Below are 23,630 nucleotides of genomic sequence, written 5' to 3' on the forward strand. Positions count from 1 at the left end.
TTTTCCTCTGCAGACAGTTTTTTTTTTCCCTCTGCGGACAGTTCTTGGGGTGCGCGCGCTATGGCGTCATTTGTTTACGCACAGCGGGCGGGTATAGCCAGGTAGCGTCGACGTAAATCTACGCTACCGGTGATAATAGTGAATAAATGATAATAATGCCCAAGACCCTTCTAAAATCCTTGCAAGGGTAAAGAGCTGGTCCCTCATTCCACAACCAGGAAAGAACCCGCATTGCTCTTCCTGAATCTGAGATTTGCCTAACTGACAAAATCTACTCTCCAGTACTCTGGTGTAGTACTAGAAAAGAAACATCACATTGTGAATACTTTCAGAATGCACTCTAAGCACTATCTGTGTGAAGACTTTTTCTGACACCAAAGGTTTGGTCTCCTGGTATTTTGTACAGTCTAGCTGAAAAGACAAAGATCAACAATAGTCTGGGGACCTTATGTGTCCAGTAGAGATTTCAAGAATGGAGTGCTTTTCATATAATTCCGAGCTGTGAGAGGTATAGTGTAGCCACAAGTCACCTCATCTGAGCAATTTGTAGAACTACAAATAAACAACATCACAAAACATCACCAGTAATGGTGTCACAGAGGAATACCTAGTTAGTCAAGCAAGGAGTTGGCAGTGGCTAAGCTTTATTCATCAGTGATCCAACATGAAATAAAAGCCAGCACACGTCACACACTCACTCTCCCATCATGTATTATAAATCTGTAGAAATCACCAAGAGAGCTTCTCAGTTACACCCACAAACCCTGTCATGGTTTACTAAGGCCAGTGATAGCACTTGGTACTGTTGGGGGTTTTTTTTCTGCCAACATCTGTCTTGTGTAGCAGTGAAAACAGTGTAATAGGGACTTTATGCAGTAATGGGCTCATGCTTCGACTCAGTGACAATGAAGAAAACACTGAAGCCTTGACTAAAAAAAAAAAAAAAAAATGTATGATGTCTTTACACTCAAACATTGCTGGGTTAGATTTAGGGGAATGAGTCAACTCTATTTAGACATGTGGGAACACCAGGGGCGGATCTAGGGGCGTGGCCACAGGGGCCGAGGCCCCACCTCTAATTTGATTGGCCCCTGAAGTGCCCCTGTTCTGTCAATCACCTGGCGAGAACAACAAATGGAGAATTAAATTATCACTGCTGCAGTTCCACCCCCAAACTGTTGATGGCAGTGCGCCGGTTAGGTCAATACAACTGAATAGAAAAAGAAACAGACCTGTGGAGGATTTTTTTTCTATAGAGGGTTTTCAATCACGTGACCGATTTGCTGCAGGACAGGTGCCGTCGCCATTCTGGATTACAAGGAGGCTGACGCGTGATAGAAAAATGAAGAGAATGTCCGGTTATTACGAGGCTTTAAATCCTCGAGATAAAGCTATTTATCGTGATAGATGTGTAGCAGTTGGTTCAGTGGATCCGTATCTTATACCAGATACTGAGTTTAGTGTTAATGTAACGAACTGGCTGGCCGTGTCACACTGCGATATTGTGAACTAGCAAGCTGCCGACTAGGTCAGCCTCGCCGGCCTCCTGCAGAGCATCACAGCGGAGCTCTGAAAGCAGAGGTCGTCTTGAAGTCCTGAGCGATTTCTCTCACCAGGCGCTGTAAGGGCAGCTTGTGGATCAGCAGCTCAGTGCTCGAGGACCACAATGTAAATAAGCATCCGTATTGGAAGCGTTCTTGTGTTATCCTCTGCAGTATTTTTATGTATTGTTATATAATTTTATTGCCGAATAAAATAAAAATTCTGGGAGCAGTGGATTTCTGTTAGCGGCAGATCTCTCACAGCGCCACGGTGCCGTGAGGTTTCCTCACACCGACGTTGAAACTTCTGCAATTGTTCGCCAAATGCACGAAGTGTAATCACAGCGGCCACCGCGTCGTAATCCAGAATGGCCACGTGACACAAAATGATGTGACCGATACGTCACATTAAAACCCTCTATTGCTTCACGTGAAGACAGCTACCATTCCGCTTCCATGCGAATCAAAGAGGATGTAGCTGCTAGAATTCTACAAACTAATGCCAGTCAGCGGCGACGAGATGGAAGTTTAACAAGGTGACTTCGTTATTTGGTGAGTCAAATCTTCTTGTTTGTTGTTAAGTTTAGGTTTATATTAAACTAAACTGTGACTACATTAAAATGGGTGGCTTCTAAACTTGTAATCCACTGCACTTGTTAGCGTCATAAGTTGTTATTTTGTTGGTAGGATAGCAATAGCTTTGACCTGTTTGTCCAGCGCTTAACATTAAGATGTTGTGTGATTTTGTGTTTTGTGTAAGATTTTGGCAGATATAGAGACAGACAGCATGAAAAGAAAGACACAGGGAATTGAGCAGGTTCTTGTGAAAAGAAAACCTGAAAGTGAGGCTTTAGAGGGCACCACAAGTACACAGGCACCAGCACCACAGGACAGTCAACAACTGCAGTACCAGTCTGCTAGCCCAACACCAGGTCAGAGAAAACAGGATATAGTAGGCAAAACGAGATGACTACAAATAATACAATGTATTGTTCTGGAAATGGTATTATTCATTGAGATTGTGTAGAGGAAAAATGCTCAGTTTAAGGGTCTGCTTAAGTTCTAGACTTGTTTTAGCACCCAAATGCCTACTGCTGCTAATAAGTTGTACAGCAAGTCGACTTGGTAATTTGTACAATTGTACAAATGTTAAGTATAGTTAAGTATGTAGTTCAACTTAAGCTGTTATAGTAACCCTATAAGTAATGATGTCATGTTGTATGGGTGTAATGTACTTATTTGCATTTTATTAATTAAAATAACTAAATTGGTAAGGTCAGATGGCATTTTGAATAGAAATATGGGTTATTTATTTCTGTATTAGTTCTATCAGATGGTGAAGGTTCGAAGGATGAAAGCCAGAGTGAGGGGGAACCCGTATGCTTCCACCAACAACAACTGCCCGGACCACAGTCCCAAGATCGTGCTTCCTCCGATGGTAAGCTGTGTTTGTCTTAAATGTGACTAAAAGATTACAGGCAAGGTGTATTGCACTAACTGTGATTGTTTTATTCTTTTCCATTTGCTCTTTGTAGACCTGTCCCAGTGCAGACCAGAGGAGCCAGTGAAGACCAGTTGTGCTATGCCACCTGGACCTGATGGTATGTATGCCCAGCATCCCGTTGAAGTTGTCAGTTGACAACAACTATTCATTGCTTAACAATAGTAGAGTAGAGGTACTTTATTGATCCAGATTTCCAGAAGAAAATTAAGGTGTCTAGCCACATACACGTAATATACATTTCACAGATCCGATATATTAACATGCCATAGGTATTAAAGGCACTGCGCTGCGGTGGTTTGAATCATATTTGTCTAATAGATTACAATTTGTTCATGTAAATGGGGAATCTTCTTCACAGACTAAGGTTAATTATGGAGTTCCACAAGGTTCTGTGCTAGGACCAATTTTATTCACTTTATACATGCTTCCCTTAGGCAGTATTATTAGACGGTATTGCTTAAATTTTCATTGTTACGCAGATGATACCCAGCTTTATCTATCCATGAAGCCAGAGGACACACACCAATTGGCTAAACTGCAGGATTGTCTTACAGACATAAAGACATGGATGACCTCTAATTTCCTGCTTTTAAACTCAGATAAAACTGAAGTTATTGTACTTGGCCCCACAAATCTTAGAAACATGGTGTCTAACCAGATCCTTACTCTGGATGGCATTACCCTGACCTCTAGTAATACTGTGAGAAATCTTGGAGTCATTTTTGATCAGGATATGTCATTCAAAGCGCATATTAAACAAATATGTAGGACTGCTTTTTTGTCTTGTCTCAGAGTGATGCTGAAAAACTAATTCACGCATTTATTTCCTCTAGGCTGGACTATTGTAATTCATTATTATCAGGTTGTCCTAAAAGTTCCCTGAAAAGCCTTCAGTTAATTCAAAATGCTGCAGCTAGAGTACTAACGGGGACTAGAAGGAGAGAGCATATCTCACCCATATTGGCCTCTCTTCATTGGCTTCCTGTTAATTCTAGAATAGAATTTAAAATTCTTCTTCTTACTTATAAGGTTTTGAATAATCAGGTCCCATCTTATCTTAGGGACCTCGTAGTACCATATCACCCCAATAGAGCGCTTCGCTCTCAGACTGCAGGCTTACTTGTAGTTCCTAGGGTTTGTAAGAGTAGAATGGGAGGCAGAGCCTTCAGCTTTCAGGCTCCTCTCCTGTGGAACCAGCTCCCAATTCGGATCAGGGAGACAGACACCCTCTCTACTTTTAAGATTAGGCTTAAAACTTTCCTTTTTGCTAAAGCTTATAGTTAGGGCTGGATCAGGTGACCCTGAACCATCCCTTAGTTATGCTGCTATAGACGTAGACTGCTGGGGGGTTCCCATGATGCACTGTTTCTTTCTCTTTTTGCTCTGTATGCACCACTCTGCATTTAATCATTAGTGATCGATCTCTGCTCCCCTCCACAGCATGTCTTTTTCCTGGTTCTCTCCCTCAGCCCCAACCAGTCCCAGCAGAAGACTGCCCCTCCCTGAGCCTGGTTCTGCTGGAGGTTTCTTCCTGTTAAAAGGGAGTTTTTCCTTCCCACTGTAGCCAAGTGCTTGCTCACAGGGGGTCGTTTTGACCGTTGGGGTTTTACGTAATTATTGTATGGCCTTGCCTTACAATATAAAGCGCCTTGGGGCAACTGTTTGTTGTGATTTGGCGCTATATAAAAAATTGATTGATTGATTGATTGATTGATTGATTGATTGATTGATTGATTGATTGATATTGCACACATCTGCAGACAGACATGCATACATAGATTCATTTAGCGGTTAAAAATGTTTATAAGTGATGGCATGATGATGATGATGATTCTCTTCTCTTGCTGTTGTAACCATACACTGTGCGAGGTGTGTTCAGCGGTCTAATACTTTAATTTAACGGGAAAAAAAGCTGTCTTTGCATACTGTTTGATAATGACATTTAAAATATTTTGAAAAATGTTAACATATTTCTTCTATTTGCTTCTCTGCAGACATTTCGAAGTCCAGAGTAGACGGTCCAGTGCAACCTGTCCTAAAGGTGTTCCCCATGACCGAGCAGGGAAACAGGAAGAGAAGGTTCAATGTAGCCTGGTACAGAGACTTTACGTGGCTGGAGTACTCCATCTCTAAAGACTCTGTTTCTCCTAAAGAGAGGGAAAAACAAATAGCTGAGAACCAGATGTATATCAAAACCATTGCTGAGGTACTGCTCCTAACTGCTGTTCAAAATATGTCTCGGCGTGGGCACAGGGAGTCTGAAGGCTCAGACAATCAAGGCAACTTCGTAGCCATCCTCAATACTATCGCAAAACACAACCCACTGATTGAAAAACGCATGAAGGCACATGGCAATGTGAAATACACCAGCAAAAACATACAAAACCAAATTCTGGAAACTCTTGCAGAGATGGTTCAACAGGACATAATTAATGAAGTAAAGCAAAGTGAGGTATTCAGCGTTATTGCGGATGAAACAAAAGACCTCCAGAAGAAAGAACAGATGTCTTTTGTTGTAAGGTATTTCTACAATGGTGCCATTCATGAGAGTTTTCTTGATTTTATGAAGGCTGATCAGCTTGATGCCACAAGACTAAGTAGTTTGATCATAAAATGCTTTGAAAAGCATGGGCTGGAGTATCGTAGCAACCTAGTCGGTCAGGGCTATGACGGAGCCGCTGTTATGAGTGGAAAGCACTCTGGCGTTTGCACACAAATTCAGGAGGGGGCAAAATATGCTTTTTATGTACATTGTAAGGCTCACTGCTTAAATCTTGTGATTGTGGATAGTGTGAAATCAGTAACTCAGGCAGGTTGTTTTTTTTTTTTTTCACTCATGCAAAATTACACAATTTCTTGTTAGGATCTTACGTGCATACAAAATGGCAGGATGTTCAAAGAGAGAGGTATGATGGTCAGCCCCGTGAGATGCCTTCATTAAATGACACCAGGTGGGCTTGCAGGTACTCAGCTTGTCGTAATATGCTGGATAGACTTCCTGCTGTGTACCGTGTTCTTCAACAGATTGGGCAGGAAAAGGATGGTGATCGGGCAACCGATGCTCGTGGTATATTAGCACAACTTGATATGGGATTCATTGGTGTTTTGGTAACATTCCATAAAGTGTTAGGACAGTCTAAATTTCTGTCAGACATGTTGCAGTCTCCCTCACTGGACCTAGCGGCAGCAGTTGCTCTTGTGGAATCACTGCTTTTGACTTTACAGCAATATAGGAGTGAGGCTTGTTTTGAGGATCTGTGGAGAGAAGTTGAGGAAACTGCTGTAAAATATGTCCTTAGAATATGTCCAAAGATGAATTCCAGGTTGTGTGATTACATTTTGATGGCACCATCAGGTGAGCGGAGAGTACAGAAAGATGACAAGGAAAGCTTTAAGAGACATGTGTACTACCCAGTGCTTGATTCAATGATTGGTGAGTTGCAGAGACGGTTTTCTGAACCCAACTGTCATATTATGAAGGGAATCCAAGCACTTAGCCCTCAAAGTGCTTCCTTTTTAGAGAAAGAGACACTTTTTGTTTTTGCCAAGACGTTTGATTCGAATCTTGAGGACTTGTCCAATTAGGTGTATCAGATTAAGAGAGTGCTGGATAGAGACAAAGAATGGAATGGAAAAACTGACCACCCTCACAGACTTTGTTGCTTTTCTAGAGCCTTTCAAAGAGGTGTTCCATGAACTTTTCAGGCTGGGGAAGATTGCTGTAGTAACACCCGTAAGTAGTGCTTCTTGTGAAAGAAGCTTTTCAGTGCTAGCACTTATTAAGAACCATTTAAGGACAACCATGGGTGATGCCCATCTGAGTCACTTGGGTGTGCTAAGCGTCGAATCTCGACGGGCCAAGTCATTGGATTTGGATGAACTTGTCAGGCGTTTTAGCTCAAAGCATGGCAATCGGAGAATTCTTCTTTTCTGAAGTGTGTGTGTGTGTGTGAGTGTGTGTGAGAGAGAGAGAGAGAGAGAGATGTTGCATATACAGTTAAAACCGCCACTGGGGAACACTACCTTGCGCACTGCAGAATCCCATTTTTCATGCACAGGTTTTGATGCAGACTGACATGATAATGTAGCCACCTGTGGCAGAGGTTGGGATTAGAAGCCAAAAAATAAAATACAAAAGACAAAGTTCTGCTTGTGCATCCTTAACAGTGAAAACACAAATCACAATGAATGGAGCTTTGAATAGTGTACTTTTGATATGAAAACTCTCAAGTACAGTACATGCTACACTGGAGTACCAGAAATGAATCACAAGTTTTGCCCTGAATGCAGGAAAAATAAAGTAATGCAAAGAAAAGCTGAAAACCGTTGGGGAAAAAAGTACATTTTAGAATTTATGTTTCAAAGCCCAGTGCAAGTTGTATAAGACAGACTTTGTGTTTCTTTTTTCCCACATGTCCCCCTCTCCCATGTGCAGTGCAGACTCCAGGGAGACCTTACAACATTCAGCCCTTTACATTCGGCACTAAAATGTTTCCAATTTTGCTGATCAGAATGCAGTTGAACTGCAATTGCAGTAGCACATGTAAATGTGCCCAAAAATGCATTGAGGAAGGATTGTGATCCAACTGGCCGAAGCACCTCCCAAGGTGGTCAGGGATACACTGTGGCCACAGTGAATGGCAGTGCAACCTTCCATGTCAGTCCACATATAAGTACCTGTGTTCTGTGGTGTGGCAGCAAACATAATGAGACAAGGACAGGGATGGACAAAGAAGAGTTGCATAAAAATTCAGTAATTACACCCCCCCACACACAGACAACTCACACCAGCTCCTGGCTGTCCCCACTGTCTCCTCGGCAGCACCCCCTGTGGCGCTTGAACCACCTCCAAGCTCACAAACACACTACATGGCTGTGTAGTAGGTGCTGGACAACACCAGTGTGTAAAGCTGTTAAGCAGCAGCTGCTCCACTTGATGTTTGGTCTCCTCAGAGCTAAAATATTGATCAGTTTTCCAGCAAGGCAGCAGTCTGCACCCCCACCATCCCCATGTATAATTGAAGCATATATCTCAGAGTGTACCGTGCCAGGCGGGAGAAGGAATTAAGCACCCAACTAAGTTGAAGGCCCATCTTTGCTGCCATTGCAGCTCTTTTGTCCATCAATCACATGGCTTTTCAGACAGGGGTTTCATAGGCTCACTGCACTAACTGAAGGAGTTGCCAGGCCTTGTAAAAGAAATGTTGAGAGAAAGACAAAACATAAGACTCAATATAGAGCAATGGTTTTGTGCTGAACATTTGCTTAAGGTGTTTCAATTCAAAGTGTAAAAGGCAAAATTATTTAATGCCTTAAAAAGAGTCTTTTACACCAGAGTCCAATTCAATACTCCAACAAAAAAGCCTTTAAAAGCAAACAAATGCCTCTAATGGTCACATACTTGTAGTTTATATTAAGATTTTGAGATATTAACACAATGCAACCAGGCTCATGGTACTTTGTGTGTTTGTGTGAGCACAGCATTTAAAAAACTTTTGAAAAATTCAAAATAAATCTGTATATTTCAAGGAGAGTTCTAGTTACTCCGCAAATGACATAGTTGCTAAGGAAATCTTTCTTTGTTGGATGAATTATGAACAGAATAACTCAAAAAATAATTAACCAAATTTGAGGAAACAGTGACATGGATTGGTCTGACTTCCAACTGAAACCATTAAATGCTCATATAACAGCAGCCCAATAGCACACAGCCATGGCACCAGAATACCAAGACAGGTTCACACTGGTACTTTTACTTTTCAATTAATCTACGTTAAATTTTAAAGACCAAAAGCTGTTTGATGTCAGCTCTGTGGTGTCTCTTAATAAACAGGACATAATTTCTGAGAATAAATTTTACAAAATCTGGTCAAATACAACCAAAGCTTCTTAAAGCAAACATTTAAAAGCTACCATTAATTAGTGTAACTATAGCTTGTTTAGACATGACATCTGAAATGCTTCACCACTAAAAGAAGTGGCAGTAAACTGAGAGTTTTCTATAAATTCAGTCTCAAAGGGGATGATGTTTTTGGCTGAAGCAGCAAAAAGAATTATGTGTAATAAAATGGAGTCGAGGCTGTTTTGACAGGATGAAGTGCAGCCCTCCAACTCTCAAGATTGCATTGTCATGCTGCATGGGGAAAGAATTTGATTGGGTGAATTTACTGCTGTGGTCAGGGGATAGGGTTGAACCACAACAAAATAACAGAGAAAATCAAGAAATGCAGATAAATCTCAGCATACAGGAAGGTATAAACTTTCTACTTAGACATATTTATTATACTTCAGGTAAAGATACTAAACTATGTTAATAGGCTAAAACCTTTTTTGCAGTACTTTCTAGAACAGTATGTCACTTCCCACAGTTGCAATGTGGAACTGACAAAAAAAAAAAAAACGTGCAGACTAGTGATGCACGGAGTGATACAAAACAATGGGTGCCCATGATCACAAATCAAATAAAAAATATTTGAATGATATACGCCATTTGTGGGCAGGTCAATACATTTTAAATATATTAGACAAATATTACATAACAGCTAATACCAACAGACCAGCACATCGCTGGTGCAGACATGTAAGTGCCTCTGCACATCGATGACATCACACCGACCTACGTGGCAGACAAAATTAGTGTTCATTTGCGCCCCCTGTTGTGGGTCCGTGTCACTACACTTTCCCAACAGTACATAAATATTAGAAGTTATGTCCAGTCTAATTACAGTTAAAAAATCAGAAGACATGGATGAAAAGTAAAAGGAGTTGCCACGCTGACCTGATGCAACATTTTACTTTTGTGTGTGTGTACATATATCGTATTTTCTTGAGTAGAAAATACGGGGAAAATAGTGGGGTTCCACAGGGGTCTGCGTTAGGCCCTCTGCTTTTCTCACTTTATATAGCGCCCCTTGGGCATATTCTGCAGCATTACGGGATTGCCTTTCATTGTTATGCTGATGATACTCAATTGTACATGCCGGTAACTGCTGGTAATCTTGCCCATATAAAAGCCTTAGAAGATTGCCTTATATCTGTGACAAGGTGGTTGTCTAGTAATTTCCTACTCTTGAATTTTTAGACTGTCTTATCATTAATCTAATTTGTTTTTATGTTTGCTTTGTAATTTCTTTTTATTCTACTGTATTTATCTTTTTATTGTGCCTTTCTTGATTTTAATTTTGATTTTAATTTACTTTGTGTTGTAATGAATTGTGTGAAGCGCCTTGGGGCGACTTTGTCGTGAGTTGGCGCGATATAAATTAATAAGTTGAAATTGAAATTGAGTACAAGTTGCTAAAAAGGCCTCTTGAAGAGGAAAAACCCATATATAAGTTGTACCTGGGTATAATTCCCACTGAAGTATAAGTTGCACCTTTTTCTGTATCATCAGCCTTTTATTTTAGGATTTTTATGCATTATTGTAGTGTAATTTTTATTAATGGCATTTATTCTTTTATTATTATAGTTTATCTTGTTTAGTACTTTGATTCCTGCTAAAGTCTTATATACCTAAATAGTCATTAAAATTATTATGCTTAATAACTAATGTGTGATTTTTTTTTTTTTTTTTGGTATATAAGTCGGAGGACCTCCCAAACTAGACAAAAATGCAACTTATACTCCAAAAATACAGTATTATATATATATATTTAACAAGATGAAAATTAAGGGAAAGTTTCTTTTACACATGTACTACAAAAGTTTTCAAATATTTAGTTGCATTGCATTTATCTTATCTTACATATAATCATCTGTTCAGTGGTTTCAAGAGCGTATTACTAGTAATTAAAATGTCAAATGAGCTACCCATTCCAAATAAATAATTATGAAAATATTGGTGTATTGCATTTTATTTTTGGTGCCATATGCCCTGAGAAATTAAGTCATAAACATGGCAAATTTAATCTAATTTCACCTGCTGATAAACGCTCAGAAACATGAACTTCTCATAAAACTGGACTTTGATTACATCATGTACGGTAACGGCCACTGGAGGGCCTCCATTGAAATGAATGGGGGGAAAAAAATGGAACTTTTTACAGTGTGAAATCTGTGTTTTTGTGGACTTTGATGGTAAATATATCAAAATGGATAAAATCTGTTTCACGAGGATGCACTAAAATGACTAGTGTTGCTTATTAGGTGGACACATTTTCCAAACATAATATTTTCAGGAGGAAAGTGGGAGGGTTTTTTTTTTTTTGTAGTGTGTCTCAGACAAACAGCAGTGAAGCCCAGCACAGTGTCAGAATGGTCTTCAAAACATGGATCTAATCATTGATTTTATCCTTTCCTTTTGTGTGGCCAGGAGAAAATTCTTAAGGCACGTTTCCTATCCTGAAAGATTGTAACTGGCCGTGTTTGTGGTTTGTGCCGTGGCGTTGCGCCATGCTAAGCTAAGATGATATGTGTGGGACACCTCTTGAAAGTGTGGAACCGGCCGTGTTTGTGGTTTGTGCCGTGGCGCCACGCCATGCTAAACTAAGCTGCTGTATGTGGAACACCAGTTAGTCTCACAGAGGAAGTCACTTCTGTGATCACCGAGTCGGACAGAACGTGACGACAACTGACTGTTGTTAACAGTACAGCCATGACGTGGACCAGCTTCAGTGATTGTGTTATTGGCCAAGCTGAGCTAAACCAATAGTTGAGCTAAGCTACCAGGAACCCCGGTGCCAAGCAGCAACACTTTTTCTGTGGCCAAAAGATAGCGCCACAAAGTGGAACAATAATTTGACATGGCTCTGTGTGCAAACACAGCAGGAGTGAAATTAGAGACACCACTTTCATGGTATGAAATCATTATTATTCAGTCTTACTGAGATGTATGCAATTTTTTCCCCACCAAGTACACTGCGAGTTGCAAAGAGGCCGAGATGGACTGATGTTGATCGCAAAATACAAGAATTTGATTGGAAAACCAAATTCAAGCCATATTAAAACCATATTAAATCCAGTGGTGAGCACAGCTAACCAAAAAGTTAGCTTTGATAACAGATAATCCGCTAACTGAAAAGTTATCTTTTATAAAGCTAAACCGATAAACCACCCAAAAACTTATCGGAAGCTACAGCTAACCGATAACTTCCAGTATTGTCTCCAGTACACTTGCAATTACTAACAAGCTGATTTTGAGTTTTAACACCATGACTGCGTCTGGTAGCATCAAAGGCAATCACAGACCCAAACAATGAGTCAGCACTTCTGTCTTTGAGCGCCCTGCACACTGCTGGAAGCTCCTATTTACTACATAGCTCCTGTTTACTACATAGCTTCCAGCAGAGAAGCAGTTGAGCGGAGCAGCAAATCTCAACTCTCTACTCAATAGCAGCATCGCCGTGAAGCGGAGGTCTTGGAAAATAAAGCAGTGCTGACTTATGGTTTTGAGTTATAAATAAAATTAATATGATAGAATAACTCCATTAATGTCAATTCTGTCATTTGTACAAAGATCAAATGTAACATATATATTTTAATGTTAATGCACTAATTCTGAGGTTTTGTAACAAACACAGACAGATGCCAAAGGGATTATGGGTAAAATGTGCCTCCGCTAACACTGATTGGTTGACTCATTCATTCTATGTAAAAACCAACACGTTAATGTGAGGTGTGTGTTGGTGTTTACATATAAATGTGCTGTTGTAAAACATGCCATTTTTTTATTTGTAAAAAAAAAAAAGCATTTACAAAAAAAAACAAAAAAACAAGTTGTAATTAGATAACCATCTGATATGGAATGGAACTGAACGGGTGTCAAAGTAAATAGAACACTGCCATATACTTGCCAAAACAAAATTCCAGATAATCGGTATCTGCTATGTTTTTAAGGAGCAAACAGGAATCGACTGCAATGATTCCAACTGAAAATAATGGAAAAGCAACCTGGGCTTCTTTTGGCATTTTTACATAAAACAAACACAATAACAGCATCTATAAGTCCAGAGAATATATTCACTGTTATGTGTCGGACGCAGCTCGGAGAACCGACCAGCGTTTGAAGGACCCAGTATGAAATAAGCAGAGCACGGTACAAAGGCTAACTGAATTTAATACATAACAGTGATACAAAAAACAACAAAAGAAAGTGCGGTCTGGCGTGGTGCGCTCCCAGCAGCGCTAACGGTCCGGAGCCAGAAGCTGTTCGGACCCAAGGACCCCGTCGACACCCCCCAGGTGGCCGCAACAAACCGAGTCTGTGAAAGAAGGAACCATTATGTGAGTCCACACTCTACACACAGAGAGAACATTTAAAGGTGTACAAACAGCAAACACTTCCTGGCTTGATTACTAATCAGCTTCCCAACCTGCAGGCATGGAACATCCAGTTCACAAAACTCCACTGCAGTGGAAGCCGATACATGACTAACATACAGCTCAATATAAAAAGGTGTGAGGGACACCACATTTACTGACTGTATAAATGTTAGTCACAAAATCTAACGTACCTCAGGAAGTGTGCTGACGAGCGTGAGACCTCACCCCCTCCTCTTTCACAGACCGTGCATCAAACCCTGGACGTTCTCTGCATCCACTGATGATGAGATGGCTCCCGAGACGACGATCTCACCCGTCTGGTCACAAGGTCGAGTCTCTGGCAAATACACACTGTATACTCCTGTCTTAAATGCCACCATGATCCAATCCATATAGATGCACCACAGCTGTGAGTCCTGACGAGCCGCAGGTGATCAGGGTGAGGTCCTGATAACCTCAGCAACACAGCCACTCAGTCCCAAATGCAAGCCACCTGGAAGGAAAAACAAAAGACAGAAACAAAAAGGCAGCCAGGCCCCCCAGCCATACAACATTCACAAGAGTTTTAGACACTATATACAAAGAGTTTAATGCTATTGTCCATGTGGAGCCTGATCAGAGCGTCCCAAATGCATTTCTTCTGTTGTGAATGTACTGAGATTACTCATAATGCACTGGGCACAGCGTGTCCACACTAAAACCTTCAAAATTAGTGCATTACTTTAAAACTAAAACATATTTAAATAACTAATATAAATTTAAATAACTTGTCCAAAATCACTTTGGTTAAAATTTTAACCATAAGTTAAAACTGTATGCCTCTGGATGACTTGTGTGATATTGCCAGCATATCAGTATGGGGTTAAAAGAAATGAGCTTTTTTCTTTTCTGTGACCAGCTCTCCTTTGCTTGCAGAGGATAAAGCAGTTTCTTCTGGAACCAGCTCTCCTCTGTTTGCAGAGGATAGAACTGCACATCTACTACAAAACATTTAACAAGTCGGTACACAACTGATTTTAGACTTCATAAACATTTGTAAGTGTTAAGCTTTGTTTACCACGTCTGCAAAAATATGACAGCAGTCTAAAAATTATCGGTCCAAAACTTATCGGAAAACAATTGGTCCGATGATGGTTTTCAGAGTTATCTGAAAAGCTAATCTGATAATGAAAACATTATCTTCGATAATTAGTCGTTAGCAGATTAGCGGAACTGTGCCCACCACTGATTAAATCCATATTACATTTGGAGACAAAAAAATAACCCAAACTGACCTTGTTTACTGGACTAAGTCATGAAGAGGACTGGAGCTGAACACAGGTGGAGTCACGTTCAGGCAGCACCTGAGGTTACAGCACTTTTATGGCTAAAAATAGCCCTGAATCTGTGTGCACTTTTTTCAGACGCTCTATGGCTAATTTTATTTCTATCAACTAAAGCAGGACTCGCATAAGTTAAAAAGAGTTGTAAGTAATGATTCAGAACCTGGTATTTAATTTTTTACTTGCATTTTGCAATTGTTACAATAAGATTAATTAGCTCATAGCTTGTGATCGCTGAAGCAGTGTTTGTGTTATAAATAAATAAATAATTTCAAACGTTTAATTGCACATTCACCTCACGTATGACCATCTGTTCAGTGTCTTGAAAAAGCAGTTTCTTCATGTTTTGTGCCTGGTATAGTAACATTAATTAGCTTGTTAGCTGTGCTCTGTATGACCATGTGTGCCTTATAATTAATTATTAATTTATTATTAATTAATTAATTATTATATGTGTGTGTGGGGGGGCTTTAACCAAAACATCACATATAGACTTGCATCTACAACCCCAATTCCAATGAAGTTGGGACGTTGTGTAAAATGTAAATACAAACAGAATACAATGATTCGTAAATCCTCTTCAACCTATATTCAACTGAATACACCAGAAAGACAAGAAATTTAATGTTCAAACTGATAAACTTTATTGTTTTTGTGAAAATATTTGCTCATTTTGAAATGGATGCCTGTAACACATTTCAAAAAAGTTGGGATGGGCAGCAAAAGACTGGGAAAGTTGATGAATGCTCAAAGAACACCTGTTTGGAAACAGGCGAGTGTCATGATTGGGTATAAACGGAGCATCCTCAAAAGGCTCAGCTGTTCACAAGCAAAGATGGGGCAAGGATCACCACTTTGTGAACTGCGTGAAAAAATAGTCCAACAGTTTACGAACAATGTTTCTCAACGTTCAATTGCAACGAATTTAGGGATTCCATCATCTACAGTCCATAATATAATCAGAAGATTCAGAGAATCTGGAGAACTTTCTCAACGTAAGCGGCAAAGCCAAAAACCAACATTGAATGCCCATGTCCTTCGATCCTTCAGGCGGCACTGCATTAAAAACTGACATCATTGGGTAAAGGATCGTACCACGTGGGCTCCGGAACACTTTAGAAAACCACTGTCAGTTAACACAGTTCGTCGCTACATCTACAAGTTAAAGTTAAAACTCTACCATGCAAAGTCAAAGCCATACATCAACAACATCCTGAAACGCCGCCGCCTTCTCTGAGCCGGAGCTCATTTGAAATGGACAGACACAAAGTGGAAAAGTGTGCTGTGGTCTGATGAGTCCTCACTTCAAATTGTTTTTGGAAATCATGGACGTTGTGTCCTCCAGACACAAGAGGAAAAAGACCATCCAGACTGTTACAGTGCAAAGTTCAAAAGCCAGCATCTGTGATGGTATGGGGGTGTGTTAGTGCCCATGGCATGGGAAACTTACACATCTGTGATAGCACCATCAATGCTGAAAGGTACATCCAGGTTTTGGAGCAACACATGCTGCAATCCAAGCAACGTCTTTTTCAGGGACGTTCCTGGTTATTTCAGCAAGACAATGCCAAGCCACATTTTGCACGTGTTACAACAGCGTGGCTTCGTAGTTAAAGAGTGTGGGAACTAGACTGGTCTGCCTGCAGTTCAGACCTGTCAGCCATTGAAAATGTGTGGCGCATTAAGAAGCGCAAAATACAACAACGGAGACCCCGGACTGTTAAAAACTGAAGCCGTACATCAAGCAAGAATGGGAAAGAATTCCACCTACAAAGCTTCAACAATTAGTGTTGTCAGTTCCCAAACGCTTATTGAGTGTTGTTAGAAGGAAAGGTGATGTAACACAGTGGTAAACATACCACTGTCCCAGCTTTTTTGAAACCTGTTGCAGGCATCCATTTCAAAATGAGTAAATATTTGCACAAAAACAATAACGTTTATCAGTTTGAACATTAAATATCTTGTCTTTGTGGCATATTCAATTGAATATAGGTTGAAGAGGATTTGCAAATAATTGTACGAGGTCTGTTAGAAAACTATCCGACCTTTTTATTTTTTTTAAAAAACTATATGGATTTGAATCATGTGCTCTTGCATCAGCCAAGCTGGAACCTTCATGCGCATGCGTGAGTTTTTTCACGCCTGTTGGTTGCGTCATTGTGGGCAGGCTTTGAGTGAGCAGTGGTCCAGCCCCCTCGTCGGATTTTCATTGTCAGGGAAATGGCTGAGCGATTGGAGCAGCGCTGAATCAAATTTTTCCAGAAACTGTGAGAGACAGCCAGGTGGAAACCATTCGGAAGATTCAGACGGCTTTTGGTGAGGATACTCTGGGCGTCACACAGATTAAGGAGCATTACAACCGGATTAAAGATGGCCCACAGCGGCAGAGGGCGCGCCATGCTCCGAGCGGCCATCGACAGGCTGAAACGACCAGATCATTTCCAAAGTGAACGCTGTGTTGTTCGGGACATCGTGTGACTACCAGACAAATTGCATAAGAGGTGGACATCAACACTTTTGCGGCACATTCCACTGTTACAGGAGATTTTGTAATGAAAGACGTGCAGAGGAATTCACGCGTCGGGATGGAGCCGCAATGGCGCACAACAAAAAGCACATCCGTGTTGGAAACCATTCGGAAGATTCAGACAGCTTTCGGTGGCTTTTCAGTCGAGTGAGTATCCGAGAAATTGTGTAACAGCTGGGCATGTCACAACTTGTCCTGTGAGACTTCCAATATGGACGTGCTTTTTGTTGTGCGCCATTGCGGCTCTGTCCCAATGCACAAATTCCTCCGCACGTCTTTCATTACAAAATCTCTGACGAGGGGGGTGGACCAGTGCTCACTCAAAGCCTGCCCACAGGCGAATGACGCAACCGACAGGTGTGAAAAAACTCACGCATGCACACGAAGGTTCAAGCTTGGCTGATGCAAGCGCACATGATTCAAATCCATATAGTTTTAAAAAAAAATAAAAAGGTCGGATAGTTTTCTAACAGACCTCGTATTCTATTTTTATTTACATTTTACACAACGTCCCAACTTCATTGGAACTGGGGTTGTAAGATGTACCATCTGGCAATTTGTAGCTGAACTTTCAGGTCTTCTTTCTAAGAAAATCCTCCTCTATATCTCTTCATCATGAAGCTGCACAACTGCTGATAGTGCAAAACATGCACAATGCACAATTTCTCCAATCACAGCCAAATAAGCCTATAACTTCTTCTGGGTTGTCTGAGGGTCTTGGTGGCTTTCCTCACTCTTCTCCTTCTTGCACAGTCACTCAGTTTTGAGAACTGTCTACTCCACACAGAATTACCATGGAATGCCATACTGTTTGTATTTCTTTATAATTGATGTAAATAATGGAAATGTTCATTTATCCATCTACTGACTTGTCTGAAGAAAACAAGCAATAAAACTGATTATTTACAGCTATTATACCAAAGTGGGCCATTACGTATGCAACCCATTATCTTGGTTTTTATATTTTTTATTAATTTATATGAAGTTGTAGAGATCTGCTTTGAGTTTGATTTTAAGGATGATAATTTTAGAAATTTTAATTTTTTTATAGTTTCTGTAATGGCAGAAACAAATTACAATGCATGAAATACCAAGAGCTAAATACTTATGGACTGAACTGTACGTTTGTCTGCCTGTGCATGTGTTTTTTGTTGCAGACAAAGCGTGACACACAGCACCTACAAAAGTAATTAACTGAAAGTTGATGTTTGGTTTATTTTTAGTTTCCATGTAAGTGTTTAAAATAAAGAAAGCTTTACAGCACTTTTCATTAAATTTATTTCCGCCTATATGAAAATGATCTCATCATAAACGATAATGACAGTAATGATGAGCAGTTCTGTAAAAAATACTTTGTGGTCAGCACAAAAAAGTAAACTGTGTTACGCAAGGAAACATTTTCTTCACCAAACAAGCATGAAGTAAAAGTAAGCCCCTTCAGCTGTTCCCTTGTTTTCACTCGGGGTCGCCACAGCAGATTCAAGGAGGACCTGTATGTGGAACTGGCACACGTTTTACACCGGATGCCCTTCCTGGCACAACTTCACATTACATGGAGAAATGTGGCAGGAGTGAGGTTTGAACCAGGAACATTCCGGACTGATTTCAAGCAAGTGCACTAACCACTTGGCTGCCACTCCTGCAACAAACAAGCATGATATGAACCCATTTATTATGCCCGATGTCTACACTGATTTGTGTGTGTGTTTTTATAGTCACCACCATAGCAATTAACAAGTGCAGTAGGCTCGCCACATCATGGCCCGGTTTCATAAAGCAGTCTAATCTTGTTTCGTCGATTTAACTCACTTAGTTGGCTAATCTTTCGACATGAGTCACTGAACAAAGCACTTAGTTGGCTAAAGTTTCGTGTTAGCCAAATAAAATTTTGCTTAGTACAGAGGGGTCTAATCTTATTATATTCAACAAAACTTCAGCGTCTTACCTCAAAATGGTGGCTATCATGCACCACCAATTGATGGAGCAGGAAGGAAGGACAGCCTTGCAAAAAGAGTGGGTGTTCGTGGACCGGAATAATCCATTGGAGATGTTTACGGATGTCGAGGCCGGGAGCGCTCCTCTGGTGCGGCGGACTTGGCCATGTTTGCAGTAGATGACCAACCCTGAAGTAAACAAAACTCTTGCGCATTGGAGGCGTTTCTTGGCAACGGCACTGGTGAGGCCACTTATGCCGACTCATGTTAGATGGCTAATCTACAAGTTTAGCCATGAAACGGAGATTAGACAGCTAATGTTGGGCGACTAACCTTAGTTGACTAAGTAAGTTAGACTAGTAGACTAAAAATTAGACTGCTTTATGAAACCAGACCCATGTATTTATTTGCCATATGTGAAGTGGTGAGGGATCAAGATCAGTCCTGTCCTGTGCATGCGATATCCAACAAGTGAATGATGTCAATATCAGACCCAACTTATTGCAAGCAATAGGATCAAATTGACCTATCTCTAGTTGAAGGATAATTCAATTGACCATGAGGTCAAAACAAGGATTAGTTTTAGGGTTGGAGTAACAGAAAAGTTCCAGAGTATCTTATGTCAAATTGTTTTTACTGTACAGTCATACATAGATCTCGCTAAGTGGCGCTGTGACAACTGGAAAAACAGAGGTTGCATAGACAAAAACAAACTGTGGCCTTTTCTCTCAAGCCAAGCTGTCTGTCTGACAATATTGCACATGTGAGAGGAACCCACTGGCTCCCTGTGAGTTCAAATAGAGTGATCACTGTGAGACACAATGCAGAAAGATGCACATCCATTGCCTCCTTCAACTCGCGCAGCTGCCAGCTGCCATCTGCTCAATCTGTGGAACAACACTGCCCTCTACTGTCAACTTCTTGCACATTATCAGATTGAGGCAAGCAATGCATGAGCAAAAAAAAAAAACAAACAAAAAAAAAAAACCTCTCACAGCTGACAAACATTATAAAATAAAAACAGCAACTGAATAAATTTGGATGATTTAGCACATGCTACGCTTTGTTCCAGGATGCACAGCCAAAAACAAAATTATAGTAATCAAAATTCAACTAAACAGACAATTCAACATGAAAAATTTCTATTAAAATGTGTCATTTCTGAGCTACAGTATACTTGCAGCTCTCAAGACAACCAATGAAACCACTGAAACCTAAAATCAAACTGTCCTCAAGCATGCACACTCCACATTCAAAACAAAGCAAATCAATCAGAATCTGACAGCTCAAAAACAACTCAGCAGATATAAAAGACTCAGTCATCATTGTTATAACATATTGCCTCTGCTTGGAAAGAAATGAAGGAGCAGATTTAGTTAGAGCACTCCCTTTCTCTCTTTAATCACAGGTTGTCTTCATTTTTCACCAGATATTAAAACCAATCCACCATGGCTGATGAGGAGGCCTTGCAATTTTCACAGAGCTCCTGTAACTCAGGAGAGAATCCCCCTTCTCAAATTATTTGGATATCAAACAGCAATTTCGTACTCATAAACACCAGCATGAATGTGAGTGCAACGGGCCAAATCCAATAAAAAAAAAACTGGTGCAGCTCTTGCAGCACGACACAGAGCGGGCCAGGCCCACTTCATCATCCTGATAGGATATGATGTGGTTTATATTATTACCCTGGATAGATAATAGGATTTGGATGCTTATTAGGATACCGAGAGGGTTTTTATACAGGCTATGACTATTATTGTGAATCAATGTGGGGCCAAACACTGCGAGAGACTGCTCAATGAAAAGAACATCAGTGCAAATGCGCGAAAACAGATGGTGACAAAATGAGAATGTGCCAGTGCTGTGACTCACTGGTATCACTGTAACAGGATTTAACACAAAATTCTGCATTTAATACTCAGTATATTATCCCCATTTACAGACTCTCAAAAAAACCTCTCACTGCAAACCAGTTCAAAGGCCAAACATACGATTCTGCATAAACAACTTCAAGTCAAAGTGTGTCAAATACAGAAATAAGTATAAACTCTTCTTTTGCACCACATGGTTATGTCGTACAAATTTCGATCACTATCATGAGCACTAAATACACATGAACTGACTTTGGTCAGACATTGAATGTTTTTGCATAAATGCGTAATTTTTGCATTTTGCGTAAATGAATGGACTGCTAAACAGCAGTGTCACAGCAGGAGCTCCTGTGTGTTTGTCAGGGTTCATTCACTTGCTGCACTAAACAACCTAAAGCTGATACCAGCTCATCGCTTAGTAAAAGTGTTTTAATCTGAAAACAGTAGGGAGTCTTTACTGGCTGCCTGTGAAAGTATCACAGGCAGACAGTGCCACGGCAGGTTGTAAATAATGCAAGCAAACACTGATCTGCAAAAACGTTTATGAACACACCTAAACAAGATCAGCATGCTTCCTTAAGGTGCCCTGACACTTGCACGACTTTGATGCACACACTTGCACGCAAGTCGTCGTGACGATCCCATCCGCTGTGTTCCCAGCTGGACACCGTGCTTTGTTGCACCGGCTGCCACGGGCTCTGCGCTGGATGCTGCGTATATAAAATAATTATTTCATAGCGGATTAATCATTTTCTCTACAAGTTGGCTGCTGAAAACAGCTCTAATCACTTCCTGAATCTCAGAGGACCGCTCCAGCAGCAGCCGCTGAATGAGCTGGACAAAGCATTTGGAGCCGTCTAAAAAAGGTAATTATTTGTCAAGTTTACACTGTCATGGCTGGAAAAGACGAGACAATTTTCCAAGTCAACAATCACAGATGGGGACTCACACAGTTAAAATGTAAAACCTTGTATATCTTGGAAACAGTAGCCATTTAGCCATTGTTACTGTCATATTTGAATTCAACACATCAAAATCCATAATAAATAGCACATTTTATTTCTGAAGCAGACAACTTCTAAATATTTGTAGACCAGTGGAACCACTCATTTATAGATACTGCATGCAAATTAAACAGTGTGAGTCCCCGACTGTGATTGGTGGATGGTCTCGGGGGCGGAAACAAAGCTGTGTGTTTTTATTACACCTTTCTTCATAAACTACACACTGTTGCATCATCTTTTTCAGCCCGACATTTGTCTTTTGGACATTTATGGGGCCATTATTGAAGGAAAAGTATTTGCAAATGTGTATTTTGATCTCTTCGAGGTACCAGCCAGGCTTAAAACGACAGCAGTGAGCGAAGTCAAGGGTGCTTGCGCCCTCTGGTGGAGTAACACAGACAAGTCTCCACACACACATAAATCGCTGCATGCATTTACAGATCTAATGCAGCAGAACTGTAGAAAAAGTCACGTGTAAGAACACATCCAATTGATTGACGCACAGATTTTTTAAGCATTTGTCTTTATACACACATGGATTTTTTTTTTTTTTTTTTACACTTTTGTGGATCTGTACTTTTGCTACAATAATTGCCCCATAGTCTGCTCTCTACTTTCATGCTGGCTGTGTGAATTAGAGTCCCTTTATTCAGAGAGTAGCGACATGATGCCCCCCCCCCAAAATGGTCACGGGGCCAAAATAGCATTCACTGTTAATCTGTCTGCATGTAAATCTAGCTATTTTATTCATTTATTCAAGATATACAGATTGCTTCAGACCCAAACAGAAGAAAAATTTAGGAAAATAAAGTCAGCTGTGTGGGATGGAAACGACTTCATCATCAAAGCTTTGCGAGGTAGGTAAATTTATTTTTCAGTCCCATGTACAGTAAAACTCACCTAAACAGTCATCACATAAACCAGATATTTGCAATCACCAGACAAAAAAAGTCCCAAAGTTTTTGTATTGTTTTCCATGTAATAAATCCCGTATATAGCGGATTTTGTATCATGGATTTTTCGCTCACATCGTCCGATCACAATGTCTTTCCTTTATAAACCCCTCGCAGGTGGTGCCGGAGTCATTTTCCTGATTTAAAAGACTGGCCGTTTATTTTTTCACACTGAGCTCAGACACCGACCTGCAGCCTGACGTGCACTGCAAAAGGCTGCGACTTGACACTGTTCTGCTTTCACTCCTTTGTCTCCCATCATATTTTAATAGTTTTTGCAGCGCGCATGCTGATTACATTTCAGGATCACATACGACAGAAACGTCTGCAAATTTACAGCACGGAGTCTGAAAAAGAGGAAAGTGTACACCTTACCTTTGAACTGGAGGTGATGACTGTAGAAAGAAAAGTTAGTTGAGAGTCAAATTAATCCATAATAAAACATAATCCAGCGACTGAGAACTTTAAAACTGTCACGCACGTCATTCCACGACACAGAGTTACAGAGCTGCAGAAGTGTAAATCAGGGTTTAAATTAATTAAATAAATCAACATGACCCACTCACATCTAGCCACATTAGGGACGGGAGAAAAAAAATTGATTCACATAAGTATCGCAATTTTTGTTTTATAATTTTTAAATCAATTTTTTTAACAAAAATATTGATATTTTTCTAAATATGAATGCTTAATTTTAGACTATGTTTATCA

General features: G+C 40.3%; 1 protein-coding gene and 1 long non-coding RNA gene across 2 annotated transcripts in view; both read right to left on the reverse strand.

Moving 5' to 3' along the window:
• The window catches only part of nphp4 (nephronophthisis 4), an 804,312-nt gene that overhangs the window by 725,436 nt on the left and 55,246 nt on the right, over positions 1 to 23,630 (reverse strand). The gene's annotated exons all lie outside the window — the stretch shown is intronic.
• On the reverse strand, positions 11,583 to 23,498 carry LOC117511988. Its single transcript, XR_004561177.1, has 3 exons — positions 23,486 to 23,498; positions 20,536 to 20,540; positions 11,583 to 11,705 (listed from the first exon to the last, which is right to left on the reverse strand). It is a non-coding gene; the product is annotated as an uncharacterized LOC117511988 (long non-coding RNA).

The sequence above is a fragment of the Thalassophryne amazonica genome, chromosome 6, assembly GCF_902500255.1.
Source record: "Thalassophryne amazonica chromosome 6, fThaAma1.1, whole genome shotgun sequence".
NCBI classification, from domain to species: Eukaryota; Metazoa; Chordata; class Actinopteri; order Batrachoidiformes; family Batrachoididae; genus Thalassophryne; species Thalassophryne amazonica.